The sequence below is a fragment of the Chiloscyllium plagiosum genome, unplaced genomic scaffold, assembly GCF_037043375.1.
Source record: "Chiloscyllium plagiosum isolate Xiang-an unplaced genomic scaffold, Cpla_swu_hap1 HiC_scaffold_15, whole genome shotgun sequence".
Lineage (NCBI taxonomy): Eukaryota > Metazoa > Chordata > Chondrichthyes > Orectolobiformes > Hemiscylliidae > Chiloscyllium > Chiloscyllium plagiosum.
Window position 1 is genome coordinate 55,701,386 of NW_028270153.1, and position 14,872 is coordinate 55,716,257.

Genomic DNA, 14,872 nt, shown 5'->3' on the forward strand with positions numbered 1-14,872 from the left:
ATCCCATCGAATAACAGCATCGTTTCAGGATGTATGATCCGCCCCCACCATCTGTATTCTGAAGAACATGCCTGTGCTAAGGGTCAACACTCCCCACTCATAACGATCAAAGTTCTGCATTCAACTGCACTCACTGTTAGGTCTCTCCAAAGCGGCAGACTCGGAGAATGTAGCAAGACCCGATGAATTCAGAACTCTGTTGAACTCAGAAAAGTGATTAGCAGTGGGAGAAGCAATGCATGAATGTGACTCCTTCAGTGGATAAGTGCTCTGATTTTAAAAAAAAGGGGAGGGAATGGAGGAGGTCTGGGAAGAGAAATCCTTCTTCAGAAATTCCCGAAACTTCAAGTCTGTTGACCAGTTTTTTTTTTAAATTGCATTCTTCCACTGAAGTACCAGTTAGAATTGATCACAGTTCTTAAAAGGTTTCCAAATGCGAACGGTTCCGCGAAAGTTCTCCCATGCAGTTAGTTACCTTATTCTATTACGTACAAGCTCATTTTTATCACTTTATTGACAGGACATTTTCACCTTGCAACTAATATTTGCACTTGTCATCGAACGAGAGCCTCTGCTGCTCTCAGAGAGCTTTATAGTGCTCACAGAGTCTAAAACGTGCTAAATTCTCTCCCCCCACATTGTAAATAGGTTTACAGCTTGGCCAAACACAAAGCCCCTTTCACAGAACACGGCTGGCTCTATCTTTGTGCCCCACAGCTGAATACAGCCCCAGTTAATTCTGGAATATCCAGCACTATGTTTAGAGCTGCCTGAACCGGCAGATCTGTCTGAAGCTACTAGAGATCACTTTGCTAATGTACAGTCCAAGGCGTCTCTTTCCACTCAGTAAACACATAACCCCTCCTCCAGCTGTCTGTGCCAGGGAACAGCCTTCATGTGCGAAGATATATCTCGATCTTGTGAAATGCACTCTCGAAAGAACTTGATTTCAAGAATTTTAATGGGCTTTTGCTATCTACGTTTCTGTGCGGAGGTGTCATTAGTGTGAGGAAGTGAAAAACTCTGTGCTACACTGTGACAGTTCCAGGATGAAACTGCAAACACACACCACGCTGAATAAGCAGTGCAAATCCACTAACGCCACAAGGTGTGAGTAACCTGTTGAAATCCACTTGTGATAAGGTTTGAGAGTTGCAATTATTATAGCTGCACTTTCCAACCAGGACTTTTCGTATGTAGTCTGAACTCATATAGTGTCAAGGAAAATTTACCCTGAAATGATTTAATTGTGGGATGTACTAACACAAGGCTAGTTAATTCCAATATTGCAGATGTAATGGTTGGTCTTTAATGCCCTTCCCTGATAGTACATTTGATTGGTGAGCATTTAATCAGCTGGGTGAATGGTAACCTCACCACCTCGATATCGGTGCCCACTTTATGTCTGAAGCAGGGATACTCATTGGTTGTGTTACACTTGAAGCCATTAGATTGGCTGATTTAATAACCTCCCCCTATGATTACTGGTCTTTATCCAGCAGAGGGTGAAGGTCTCACCAGGAAGGAGGCCAAAAAGAGATCAGAGAGGGAGGAGAGGGGAGCCCTCATTCTAAAGCACTGAGGGCCTGATCAAAGAACTAAGGAGTGGGAAGGGAGGGACTTTTGAAAGTCACTCACTCTTTTTTTTCAATTGTTCATGGAATTTTGGCATCACTGGCTGGGCCAGGAATTATTGTCTACCTGTCCTTGATACATGGACTCCCAGGAGCATTGGTTGTGGACAATGGGATATCATTGCAACTCAAGTAATTCCTAAAGTTGAATGACAACTCCATACCACTCATCGTCCAATGGTCTGGCGGAAAGTACAGTCCAAATCCTGAAGAATCAGTCTACAGCTTCACTAGATACCAAACTGTCTCACAGTTCCTGTTTGATTATTGGACCACCCCTCACGCAACTATAGGGATAGCTCCAGCGGAATTACTAATGGGAGAAAATTCCACACCAAGTTAAACCTAATATTCTCGGACCTGTTGAGGGTTGACACAGCAGCAGGAACACCAATGTGAGCCACATGCTTCCCGTAAGTGAGAGAGACAGTTTACTTCAGGGGATGAAGTTTAGTGTCGAAACCATGGAAATGACCTGAGGCAAGGTCAGCACAAGGTCAGGTCCCATGACATACAAAGTTTGGCTGGGTGACACTGCCCTGAACAAACATGTGGATCACCTGAAAGCTGCTACCTCACAAACAGGGCAGGAGCAAAACATTCCTGGTACCTCTGAAAAAGAAAACATGTCAGAAAATATAGTACTTCCACCTCAGACTAGAAATCTCCAAGATGGATGCCGCTTCAATATCATTAACGGCTAAAGAAGAGGAGGATACTCTCCCGAGACACTCTGGGTCTGAGAGACAAGCTATGGTCAGGTACACACTGCCTGGGTCTGATTCAGTGTCAGAGGAACCAGATGTGGGGTGAAAATGTCCCAGGAAAAGCTACAAGAAAAAGAGCATGTCTACAACCCGGACTTAGTAGGGGGAGGGATGGAGTGATTGGAACCAGGGCCAGGTGACTACACACTCCTTGCTTGGGGTTGTTAACTTGGGCTAATCAGGAAGCCCTGGCTGGCAGAGATAAGCATTGGAACTCAAGTAATTCCTTGTCATTATCGGATCTGGGTCTGAGCTAGCTGCTCAGAGCTTATGTAGTGTGCACATGTATATGAAGGGTGAGTTGCTGACTGAGTATCTGCCTTCTCAGAGTTATAGCTTCAAAAGTGGCAAGTAATACTTACGCCACCAGAGTGCCAGGAAATGACCAACACAAGAGAATCTAAACATCACCCCTTGTCATGCAATGGTAATACTATCACTGAATCCTCACTATCAACATCCTGTGGCTTACCAGAAACTGAACTGGGCTAGCCAAATAAATTCTGTGTCTATAACATCATGTCAGAGGTGAGAAATCCTGAAGCGAATAACTGATTTCCTGACTCCCCAGAGCCTGTCCACCATTTTCAAGGCAAGAGTTATGTGTGTGATGGAATATGCAGTTCCAACAACATTGGAAGCTGACACCATCCAGGACAAAGCAACCTGCTCACAGCTTTTCAATCATCATCCCCGAGTTTGCCGAGTGAACTCCATGCACGTGCAACCACTTTGATCCGGTGTGATCCGGTAGTGTGACAAATTTCTGTCCGCAAAGATATTGGTGGACCTTTATCACACCAAAGATGACTGCCAATCCTTCCTTCTCTATGTGGGCGCATTTGTGTTCAGCATCAGCTAAAGTCCTGGAAGCATACACTATCAGGCATTCCTCTCCATTGGGCCACTGGTGAGCCAAAACTACCCTGATACTGGACGAGGAGGCATCTCATCTCAGTAACACCTGTTATTGGGATTGTAGTGCCTGTTTGAAGTCCTGTTGGGCTTCAGCTAGTGGGCGCTTTGGCATAGTTACATCATTAATCCCACATACCAAATGGTTTCTCAGCATCTCATTCAGGGTTAACCCAAAATCACATGCCTCTCCTGGTCATTGTAACCTCATCAAATATCCTAACACAGAATCTCTTGGTTCTTGAACTGCTGAATAAAACTAAAAGCATCTCAGAATTAGAGGAAGGTTGGGTTTGTAATATTCCTTCGCTAAATCTGTCAATTCTTGAAAGGTTTTAGTATCCCGTGCCTCTAGGAATGTTCAGCTCCTAATAACCAAAAAAGCTGCAGGTCTGCAAGCAGTCAGTTGAGTAACTTATTTTCATCTGCCCCAATGTCATTTACCCAGAAAAATACTGCATTCTTTCCACATACCCAGGGCCTGTCTTCGAAGACAGGATCGAATGAGTCAAGCTTCCTGAATAACAGCATGATGCCAGAAATGCTTACCCTGACTCAAAGACAACTGTTGCGAGTGAATTTTCTTCAGGAGCACACTGTTTTCGCTCATCACCACTGAAATAACTCCAAGGAAGCAGGCATTCCGTGAGCATGTCACCCTTTATTTACACGTGCACAGTACATGGGCTCAGACCAGTCAGCTCTCAGCCAGTCTCTTGGATGAAGAAACTCTTGAATCTCCAGGGTTTTTGTTTTATTTGATGAAACCATACAAAATACAAACAGTTGACAATAAACAAAAAGCAGCAGTTTACAAAACAATATTATGTACAGGGGAAGGGGCAGGAAGGCCAAATCTCAAACCCCAACTGTTCAATCAATTAACAGGGAAATGAGGGCAAAACTCAATCCTCTCCTGGTTACATTGGCCAGCCAAGGCTCCCTGATTGGCCCAGGTTAACAACCTCATTCAAAGATTTCATACTCAATGAGATCCATTTGGCCCTGGTTCCAATCACTAGAAAGCCCAAGTCTGGATATTGTCCAAGAGATTGTTAGAGAATTTGACAGGCTAGACGTGTTAAGATTGTTTCCATCTGTGGGAGTATCTAGGTCCAGAGGCCAAGATCTCATTTAAGACACAGATGAGGAGGATCTTTTTCTTCTCTCAGAGGGTTGTGGATTCATTAGCACAGAGAACTGTTGAGGCTGGGTCATTAAGTATATTCATGGCTGAGATAGATTTTTTTTTTCTTTGGTTGAGGAATCTAGGCTCATGTGAAAAAGATGGCAAAGTAGAATTGAGGATGGTCAGATCAGCCACAATCTCATTGAATAGCAGAGCCGACACAATGGGCTGTATGGCCTACTTCTCCTCCTCCATCATATGGTCTTGCCATATTTGAAAATGGACTGGTTCAGTAACTGAGGAATTCCAAATGGTGCTGACATTGTGCAATCATCAGTGAACATCTGCTCTTCTGACCTTATGATGGATGGAAAATCATTGATGAAACAGCTGACGATGGTTGGGGACACTACCCTGAGAAATTCCTGCAGAGATGTCTTGGAGCTGAGATGACTGACCTCCAACAGCCACAATGATCTTGCTTTGTGCCAAGTATGACTCTAACTGAATTCAGCTCTTTTATCCATATTTAAACCAAGGCTGAGGTCCTGGAAGATTCTAGACTGGCCATCAGTGAGTAGGTTTTTGCTCAGCAAGTGCTATTACTGATAATAGGAAGTAGTCAGATCAGATGGCAATTGGCTGCATTGGAATTTTCCTGCTTGTGTGTACAGGATGTACGTAGTTGGGCAGGGCTGTTTTGCTGAGGTTGGGGTGGGGCCCATTTTGCTCAGGTCAAGTGTGTGACCAGGACAGGGGCTGGGGTGATAGGGTGAGTGGTCAAGGCTGTACTTGGCTGGGAGCAGTACCCTGGTCTGTGATTTCTGTCCTATCCTATTCTGTCAGGATTCCTTCCTGACTGAATATCAGTGTGCTGGCATCTCTGATGGGAGTGGCCTGCTGATGGGATAGGACATATGCAAACATAGTAATGGTCTCAGATATTGGCTGCAATGTTATGACTCCATTACAATGCTTACGTCAAGCATTTGCTTGACTTATACTGTGGGATAGCCCTCCAAACTTTGTAATGTTAGTTAGTAATATGCTTGGGAGACAAGAAATGAAGTAGATGCTAATAGGGTTAGATAAATTTGAGTTCAAAGAAGCTCATGGGAAACAGAGACACTAATATAGACCACTTGCACTGAATAGTCTATCTCTGTTTCAATTTCTATAGCACATCCACCAAAGCAATGGCTGATGGTCGGGAATTCTTGCAAAATTACCAAACATATAGGCCATATTTGTTACTTCTTTACGTTGAAACAGGAGGAAATCAATGCCAACTTGTGTTTACTTAGGACAGCACCCTGAACCCGACCCAAGTAGGGTCATGAGCTGAAATTTTGGGGTCACCAAATCTGCTAAGGATCTCTGCCCACCACTCACCCCACCCACCCCACCCCCAATGCTGCCACCACCTCCCCCTCACCCTGGTTTTTAAGGTCTTGTCCCTCACACACCCCGCTCTCCCAGGTCTTCTTCCACAACTCTCAGTTTTTACTGAGGCGTCACCGAAACTTTCAAGTCTTGGAGTGGGAAACATTTGGGAAATACTGGTGAAACTCATCTTGATGAAAGCCGTCCTGGGAGGTGGTGAATCAGCAGCAGTATTTTTCTTGACTCATATTGGAAATATAATTGTGAGGGACAGGATAACCTCTAAACCTCATCAAGCTCCCTAATGTCAGGAACTCTGGGTGAATTTCCCCTTCCTATCCTAATGACGGTTCAACCAAGTACAGCTACCTCAATACGAACTAAGGTTCCAATGTGTATGTTCTGGGATTGTATGATTCAGTGTTATTACTCCAGTGAGGCATCAGTTTAAAGTCAAGCTTCTTTACCACTTTATATTCTAGTTTACATTTTTGTTCAATGTCCCTTTTTCCCACTTGCATTTTCTCTTTTGTTGTCTCATTTTCTGATAAGTTTTTGTTCATTGTATTTATCCTTGTCTCTCACTCGTTTGATCTTATATCTTCTTTGTACTTTACTAATTTGGGACAATTACATCACATTTTACTTTGCTCTTCCTTTTAATCTCTAGCTTCCTTTCTTGTGGTCTGCTTTGTCTTTCTCGTTAGTTTGCTGAATCTTATCTTTTAATACTGCAGTTTTCTGACTCTTCTCCAAAATAACCCCTACTACCTCCTTCCCTTATTCCCCATTTCATTTCTCGGCAGTCCAGAGTTAGCTGAAAAACACTTTAACTGAAAGAGCAATACTGTGAGCTAAAGCAAACAAAAGATAGAGGCAAGTAGTTAGCTGGAGGAACCAATCAAATTCAGAGCAGCATTGTGCGGAGGCAGTAAAGGGCTTGAACTATATGCAGAGACAAATGGAAACAATTATACAGAGGCAAGAGCAGGGAGATTTACTATGTAGCTAGCTCAGTGAATATCAATGTGCTGTTAACATTTCAAAGTTTAACTTCTATATATAGAATTTTATTCACTGATTTGTGGTTACTTTTTGTCAAAGTCGTCAAGCATTTTGAATACATTTCATCCCTCTCCATCTTCCTCTACTCTCACCTCTCAATGTCCTTGATGTATTAGAAATGCTACCAACACACTTTCCCCTGAGGCAAATTTGAACCGATTCAATTTATTGTCTCGATCATGCAACTGAATAAATAGTGATCAGTTCATTATTCTTTTTACATAACACTGTAAACAGCAGAATTAGAGAAAGAAACTAAACATGATAAAATGTAATCAACTGAGGGGCATATGTATTAATGAATTAAACATTCAGAACCAAATGAGAGAGTTAGAAACATTTGTGGCTATGTGAATCTTATTTGCATAAGATGGAATTTAGTGTTCTTATTTATAATATTTTCGAGAGATGGATGGCAGTCTTTGTTAAGGATTGATTCACAACAGTAAAATTTAATACTTGTGCTAACACAGACTGCATATGGATAGAATTAATAACTAGGCAGGGAAATAGTTCAATTCTCATGTGCATTACAGACCAGCAAACATATGGAGATGAGCTAGAAGGGAAATCTGTAGACAGTAAAGAGCGATACGCAAAAACAACACACCAAAAATTTTGGTTATTCTAAATATTGCAAGAAGAAGGGTTTGGAGGGATATGGGCCAGGTGCTGGCAGGTGGGACTAGATTGGGTTGGGATATCTCATCAGCATGGACAAGTTGGACCAAAGGGTCTGTTTCCGTGCTGTACCTCTCTATGATTCTATGACTCTATAAATTGGAATAAAGGAACTTCCTGAGTCAAGGTGGGATTTACTTGTTCCAAAATTGCTTCTTGATTAGTGGAAAATAGTCAACTGTTGCTTGCACATTTCCTTTCCACAAACCAGGAAGCCAGCAGTTGAATGTTTGATCTAAATATTTTCCTAGCTGAGTTAATTTTCAGGCAGGCTTTTAAATGAATAGTCAACACATCCATTCAAAATATGTGGGAGACCAATTGGTTACATAGTCTGAGGTCCAATACCCATTGCTGGAGAGCATTAGGCAAAAAGAAATGAGAGATGGGAACACAGCTCATGCCTGTCCCATTTCTTTATCTGTTGAAAAGTCTCATTCACATGGGACCACTGGAGCTCTTACAAGGAATCTAAGGGCTTTCTTAGTTTTTTAATGACCTTGTTGAAGGCAGGAAGTGTACCAAAAAATGTTCTAGCTTGTTCTTGAATTGACACTCCAACTCACACCCCCCATTAGGTTTTATCTGCAAGTTTCAGAATGCACAGGGGCAAATAGTCAGTTCATGCAGCTCACCAATAAAATACTAGTCACGCCTGAACACAAAAGACCATCATGTCACCATATCTCACTACGTATTGGTCCCCGGTGCTTTCTCTATTACACCATTTTGATCTTAGATTTATCTATTCTCATTCATTAGATTTATATATTGGCCTCTACTTGGATTCTGAAAAGCTCTACACCCCAGCAATCCAACGTTTCCACTGCAGTCCCATCATCAACAACCCTATTTTCAGTCTTTTATCTTATTTTCTTCTAAAGTTTCAGACATTATATGCTTTATCTTACTATGCACCCAATAACCTCTACTGAAGAACATCAAGTACTGTTCCAGCCTTTTCCATGGCAAGTCAGGAATAACACTGGCATTCCTCATCTCCCTAGGCCTTGTCATTGCCTTTACTACCATCAAACACTTCATTTTCCCAAAATGTCTCTCCATGACAATCCATTCCTACACCACTGACCTTTAATGGTTCCTGGTATTACAAAGCTTTTACAAAACGACTTTTATTATTTTTTGTTGCTAGCTTGAATATTCATCTCTGCATTTGTATATTTCACATGCTCACTGTATCAAAGCAAATATGGGCCAGCAAATTGCTTGGTGCAAATTTGTTAATGGGTTATTTGTAATTAAGTGAATGTTAGAACTGATTAACTGCACAGTTGATTGAAGTTTACAATCACTAATTGGATCAGCTGGAATAATATAGTCAAAAGAATTGTGTCTTGTTTATAATTAGTATCTTCCTATAGGGGAAATGACCAATGTAATCAATGATTCTTTGAGAAGGAGGTCAGGTCATGCTGTAGGACTCACATTTTATGCTAAAGTAAAACTTTACGACCCACGTTTTTCAGATTCTGGGGTGGTATCTGAACATCTCCACAACAAGTCAGCAGGATCTCAGTAAACCTAGAGCACAGAGGGGCCTTGAATAGCCTGCAGAGAATGGGCGGATACATTTAAATGATATGGCCGTATTGACCATTTGATAGTATCCCCTCTGGGACTACCAGTTATATGAACCAAACAAACGGGGTGAGCATTGAAATGTTAAAGTGGTACCATGTGTCAGTGTATGCGTTAAGTTAATATTACTTAGGTAAGTGCAGGGTATGTGTGCAAAGGTACTATTCCTCGGTAAATGGAGGGTATTTGCGTAAATAGGAGTAAAAAAGTAACGGGGTGCTATCAGCTTCAAGAGATGTCTGATGCACTTGAGCTAAAAAAATTGAATCATGATGAAGAATGGAAGTTGGTGGGGATTAAAGGGGCTTTCTTAGTAGAACATATAAAGAAGGTTGAAGGAAGGATGATGAGAATCCCAAGTGGACTCCAGAATAGTAAAAGGAGTGATAGGACAAGCAGTTCAAAGGTTACAGATGAAAAGGCAATTGTGATATTATTATGTGTATGCCATCCTGCTTAGGACAAGTAGAGGTTAAAAGTTAACAAAAGAAAATAAAACATTGCAACCACATGACAAGCATCGAAGCAGAAAGCTTGCAAATACAGAGAGTGGCTGACGCTTTCCCTGGGGAGACTGGAGAGATGTTGATTAGGGTAATTTAGACAAAGAGGCCACCAAATATCAGAAATTTGGTGATGATATGCAGTTCAGGCAATTGTACAAGATTGTCTTTTGTCTTTATGCCTTTTGTTTTCTTTCTTTTTAAATTGTTAAATTGAACGAGTGTTGCAGAAATTGTGGTAAATATGAGGAAACTTCTGTTAATGTGGATGAATATGATAAAGGCTTTGGTGTGGACAATGTATGTGGATAAGTTTCTGTATGTTTTCTTCCCTAAAGGGCAGTTGTGCAACAAGGGTATCAGCACCTTATAAAAACGAACTTCACATCAAAGAATACGAGTTGGATTACAAGGAGAGTGCAATTACTTAAACAAACTAAATGTTTTAAGTTATAAGACTCAAGTTGTGATTCCTGGTCAAAAATCACAGCTTGATATAATTAGCTAAACATGTGGGAATTTTAACTCAGATATGCATTTACTCATGTGAGAACAGGGTAATTTTAAATGTTGGAAGTTCCTTATTGGAACTTGGGAAATAATTTGGGTCTGAAACAGTCTGAGTTTTAAGTTTAAATTGTTAAAAGGAAGTGTACTTGTCACAGAACCTTAAAAATAAGCTTAAAAACTTGAAATATTAGGGGAAAGTATTTTGAAACATTACTTTCACGTTTCCTCGAAAATTACTTGTTTAGATAATTGAAGTTGATGAACTAAAATAAATTAACTTGAGTTGGTATTCAAATCTGAAATTTTAAAAGATTCCAGGAAAGCTCTAAAACCATGCACATACACACACAATCTTAATGGTTTCTATGGGTACAAAAATAGAAAAGTTTCTGATTAAGAGAAATAAACTAAATATTGGACGGAATCTATTAGTTGAATAACAGTATTGAAAAGTGTGGTGCTGGGAAAGCACAACCAGTCAGGCAGCATCCAAGGAGCAGGAGAGCCAAAGTTTGAGCATGAGCTCTTCATCAGGAATAACATGGATGCTGCCTGACTGGCTGTGCTTTTCTAACACCACACTCTTCGACTCTGATCTGCAGTCCTCACTTTTTCCTAGCTGAATAACAGTGTTATTTAAAAATGAGATAACTTTGAATTTAAGAGTTATTTTTGAAGAAAAAAAATTGGGATAATCTAAGATACAGAACAAACAAGAAAAATGATATTACCTGATCAAATAGAAATATCTGACTTTTGTTTTGAAAGATATATTCATACTTTATTGGCCTATAAAATTTCCTCAAAACCAATGAGTGAGATAAAATGGTAATGAGTGAGATGTGTAAAACTTTATGAGAGGAAAATTATTGAGTTAACAAAAAACTCTCTGCTAGAAGGAGACTATAAAACATATTGCTGGAATTATAAAGTCATAGAGATGTATAGCATGGAAATAGACCCTTCGGGCCAACCTGTCCATGCCAACCAGATATCCCAACCCAATCTCATCCCACCTGCCAGGACCCAGCCCATATCCCTCCAAACCCTTCCTATTCATATACCCATCCAAATGCCTCTTAAATGTTGCAATTGTACCAGCCTCCACCACATCCTCTGGCAGCTCATTCCATACAAGTACCACCCTCTGCCTGAAACAGTTGACCCTTAGGTCTCTTTTATATCTATCCCCTCTCACCCTAAACCTATGCCCTCTCGTTCTGGACTCCCTGACCCCAGGGAAAAGACTTTGTCTATTTATCCTATCCATGCCCCTCATAATTTTGGAAACCTCTATAAAGTCACCTTTCAGCCTCCGACGCTCCAGGGAAAACAGCCCCAGCCTGTTCAGCCTCTTCCTATAGCTCAAATCGTCCAAGACTGGCAACATCCTTGTAAATCTTTTCTGAACCCTTACAAGTTTCACAACATCTTTCCGATAGGAAGGAGACCGGAATTGCACACAATATTCCAACAGTGGCCTAACCAATGTCCTGTACAGCCGCAACGTGACATCCCAACGCCTGTACTCAATACTCTGAACAATAAAGGAAAGCATACCAAACACCTTCTTCACTATCCTATCTACCTGCAACTCCACTTTCAAGGAGCAATGAACCTGCACTCCAAGGTCTCTTTGTTCAGCAACACTCCCTAGGACCCTACCATTAAGTGTATAAATCCTGCTAAGATTTGCTTTCCCAAAATGCAGCACCTCGCATTTATCTGAATTAAACTCCATCTGCCACTTCTCAGCCCATTGGCCCATCTGGTCCAGATCCTGTTGTAATCTGAGGTAACCCTCTTCACTGTCCACTACACCTCCAATTTTGGTGTCATCTGCAAACCTACTAACTGCACCTCTTATGCTCACATCCAAATCATTTATGTAAATAACAAAAAGGACCCAGCACCGATCCTTGTGGCACTCCACTGGTCACAGGCCTCCAGTCTGAAAAACAACCCACCACCATCACCCTCTGTCTTCTACCTTTGAGCCAGTTCTGTATCTAAATGGCTAGTTCTCCCTGTATTCCATGAGATCTAACCTTGCTAATCAGTCTCCCATGGGGAACCTTGTCGAATGCCTTACTGAAGTCCATATAGATCACATCTACTGCCCTGCCTTCATCAATTGATTCTCAAAACAAGGAGGAGTCACCTATGTGTGTATGAGGAGAGAAATCAGGAATTGAGCTGTTCAGAGATGAACTGCCTAAGAAGCTTACACCCCAAGACATGTGGATAGTAATGTGGAGTGCCCTTTATGAAGTGGAAGTACCTTTATGGGTTTTTAACAACTGTTTGGAAACATTGACTAAATCTGAAAGATCACTGTGTGTAAGCTTGGAGGGTTGTGCAGTTATAACCTGTACAGATAGACTTGACAAGGAAAAATATTAAAATGATGAGAATTATACTTTAATTTCCAGAAATGCTGCATTGCTCCCAATGGGCTCATGTCATGCTACAGGAATCACATGTTATCCCTGCCAAGAGGGAGGCCAGGAGCAGATCTCTTAATTGTCATATATCAGGTAAACCACAAAGCCAATGGCAACAGGAGGATAGCAGTGATGGTGAACACCTCCCTCATTTCTAAGGCACCCATCATGCACAGCAGCAGTGGCAGATATTTATATCCTGGGCAGTATAGGCTACTTAAAAAAGAAAAGGTGACAACTGCTAAAAACCCTGAGTGGTATTGGAATGGTTACAATTTCATTAAGATGCACCAATTCATCTCCACTCATGTACAAACTCGCACTAAAAGGGAAATACTGTCAAGAATTGTGTATTGAAATTATAACCCATTAGGATGCACTGATGTAAGATCTTTTAATTGAACAACATGTGGTTATTAGAAGATAATTCAATGTCCACTCCTGTTTGCCTCCCAAAGATGGCATGATAAGGATAGAGAACACAGAGCTGATTTTTCTGTAACTACATTAGGAGTGACCTATGATTTAAGTAGTTATAGACCATCTGCAATAACCACCCTGAGTCAATTGCTATGTGGAGAACAAATTGCCTCAGTCAATTGGCGACTAAAAATCATATAGCTCTTGGAGTACGCAAGTAAGAACAGAAAGAAATGGAGTGTGTTTTCAGTAGCACTCCTACGGGCAGAAACTCGTGGCAAATCTCATGGCAAATTATTGTGCTTCATGGTTAGCATAAGCAAGCACTAAATGCCTTCAATTTGTGGCCAAAGAAACAGAATATGAATTCACACTTGTAGATTTGCAAGAATCAGGGCTAGTCGAATGGGTGAACCCTATGTACAGATTCAAGACTTAAATAATAACATAGCATTGAACATTCTATTCAATTGAGAACTGCATCCACACATATAAACAGTGAGGAAGGAGGGGTGGTGTTTGAAAATCTCCTCAGCAGCACTGATACACAGAGCTCCATGCTAGGAATGGAACTTTACATAATCTACTCTCAGATGTTCCCAAAGAACGTGTTACATATCCAACTGTCTATCCTGAGTGAGATGTCCCTATGTTCACTTAAATTCTAGGCAAATTTATTCATTCCTGCAGCACTTTAATGCCTTTGATATGATTCCCACAATCTTTATAAGTATCCATTCAGGCTTAGGTAAGAGATAGAATAGTGGAATAGAATCCTTTACAGTGTGGAAGCAGACCATTCAGCTCATACCAACCCTTCAAAGAAAATCCTACCCCAACAACCCTGCATTTCCAATGGCTAATACACCTAACCTTCACATCTTTGGACTGTGGGGGGGAGAATGTGCAAACTCCACATAGACAGTTACCCAAAGCAGGAATTGAACCCAGGCCCCTAGCACTGTAAGGCAGCAGTGCTAACCAATGAGCCTCTCTGTTTCCCAGGACCTGAGAGTATTCCTTGATTCCATAGTAACATTTAATTCTCATATCTAATCTGTCAATTAGGCTAGCTATTCTTCATTAGTTTCCATCAGTCTTTCACCGTTGTTGGCTGAAACTCAACTCCTTTTCTTTCACATTTCTATCTGCCTTCCTGATTTCAACAGTCTCCTAAAAATCTTACCCTGTACCTTTGTCAACACACCCAAATCATCTTATTCAAAACAGATAATAACAGATCAGCAAACTCTTTCTAATCTTACCCAATTTTAATTTCAGTTGGAGTGATTATAAATGGAGATAGGTGAATACTGAGCTGCTGATTGTTGGCATCCAGTTTACACTGTCACACACAATGAAGATCAACTCTATGATCTTTCTTTTTCCCTCTTGTTCATTATCCATACTTTTCCTCTAACTTGTACAGAGATAGAAGCCATCTTTTTGCAAATAAAGAATACTCTTGAACCATAGTTTGTTATCAATAGCTATCCTTAAAAGACAGGGAAATCAACAAAGAAAAAACGGAGAATGAGTCAGTAATAATGGTGATAAACCAGGGACCTTATGCAAAGTATCTTTGAACACCTAGGTAAACTCAATTGTACTAACACTTCTGAAGTGCACTCCCTGGTGACCATGTTTTATTACATTCTGGGAAGTTATGCATCTATTGATTTAATCTAACTAAATAAAGTCATTACACAACAAAGCTATAGCATTATTTACAGAAGGTCATTGATCAACTAAGCCTTTGAGATAAGTGTAAAAGCGGAAAAGGGTAAAATTTATTGGATTTCTTTAATAATTCACAGAATTA

At 40.8% G+C, this 14,872-nt stretch overlaps 1 long non-coding RNA gene across 2 annotated transcripts in view; it reads left to right on the forward strand.

Annotated features, from left to right (window-relative positions):
* The first annotated feature begins 938 nt into the window (after positions 1 to 938).
* The window catches only part of LOC148147660 (uncharacterized), a 67,136-nt gene continuing 53,202 nt past the window's right edge, over positions 939 to 14,872 (forward strand). For both annotated transcript variants that reach the window (XR_015759490.1, XR_015759492.1), the window contains exon 1: positions 939 to 1,110. This is a non-coding gene — a long non-coding RNA (uncharacterized LOC148147660). The remainder of the gene's footprint in view (positions 1,111 to 14,872) is intronic.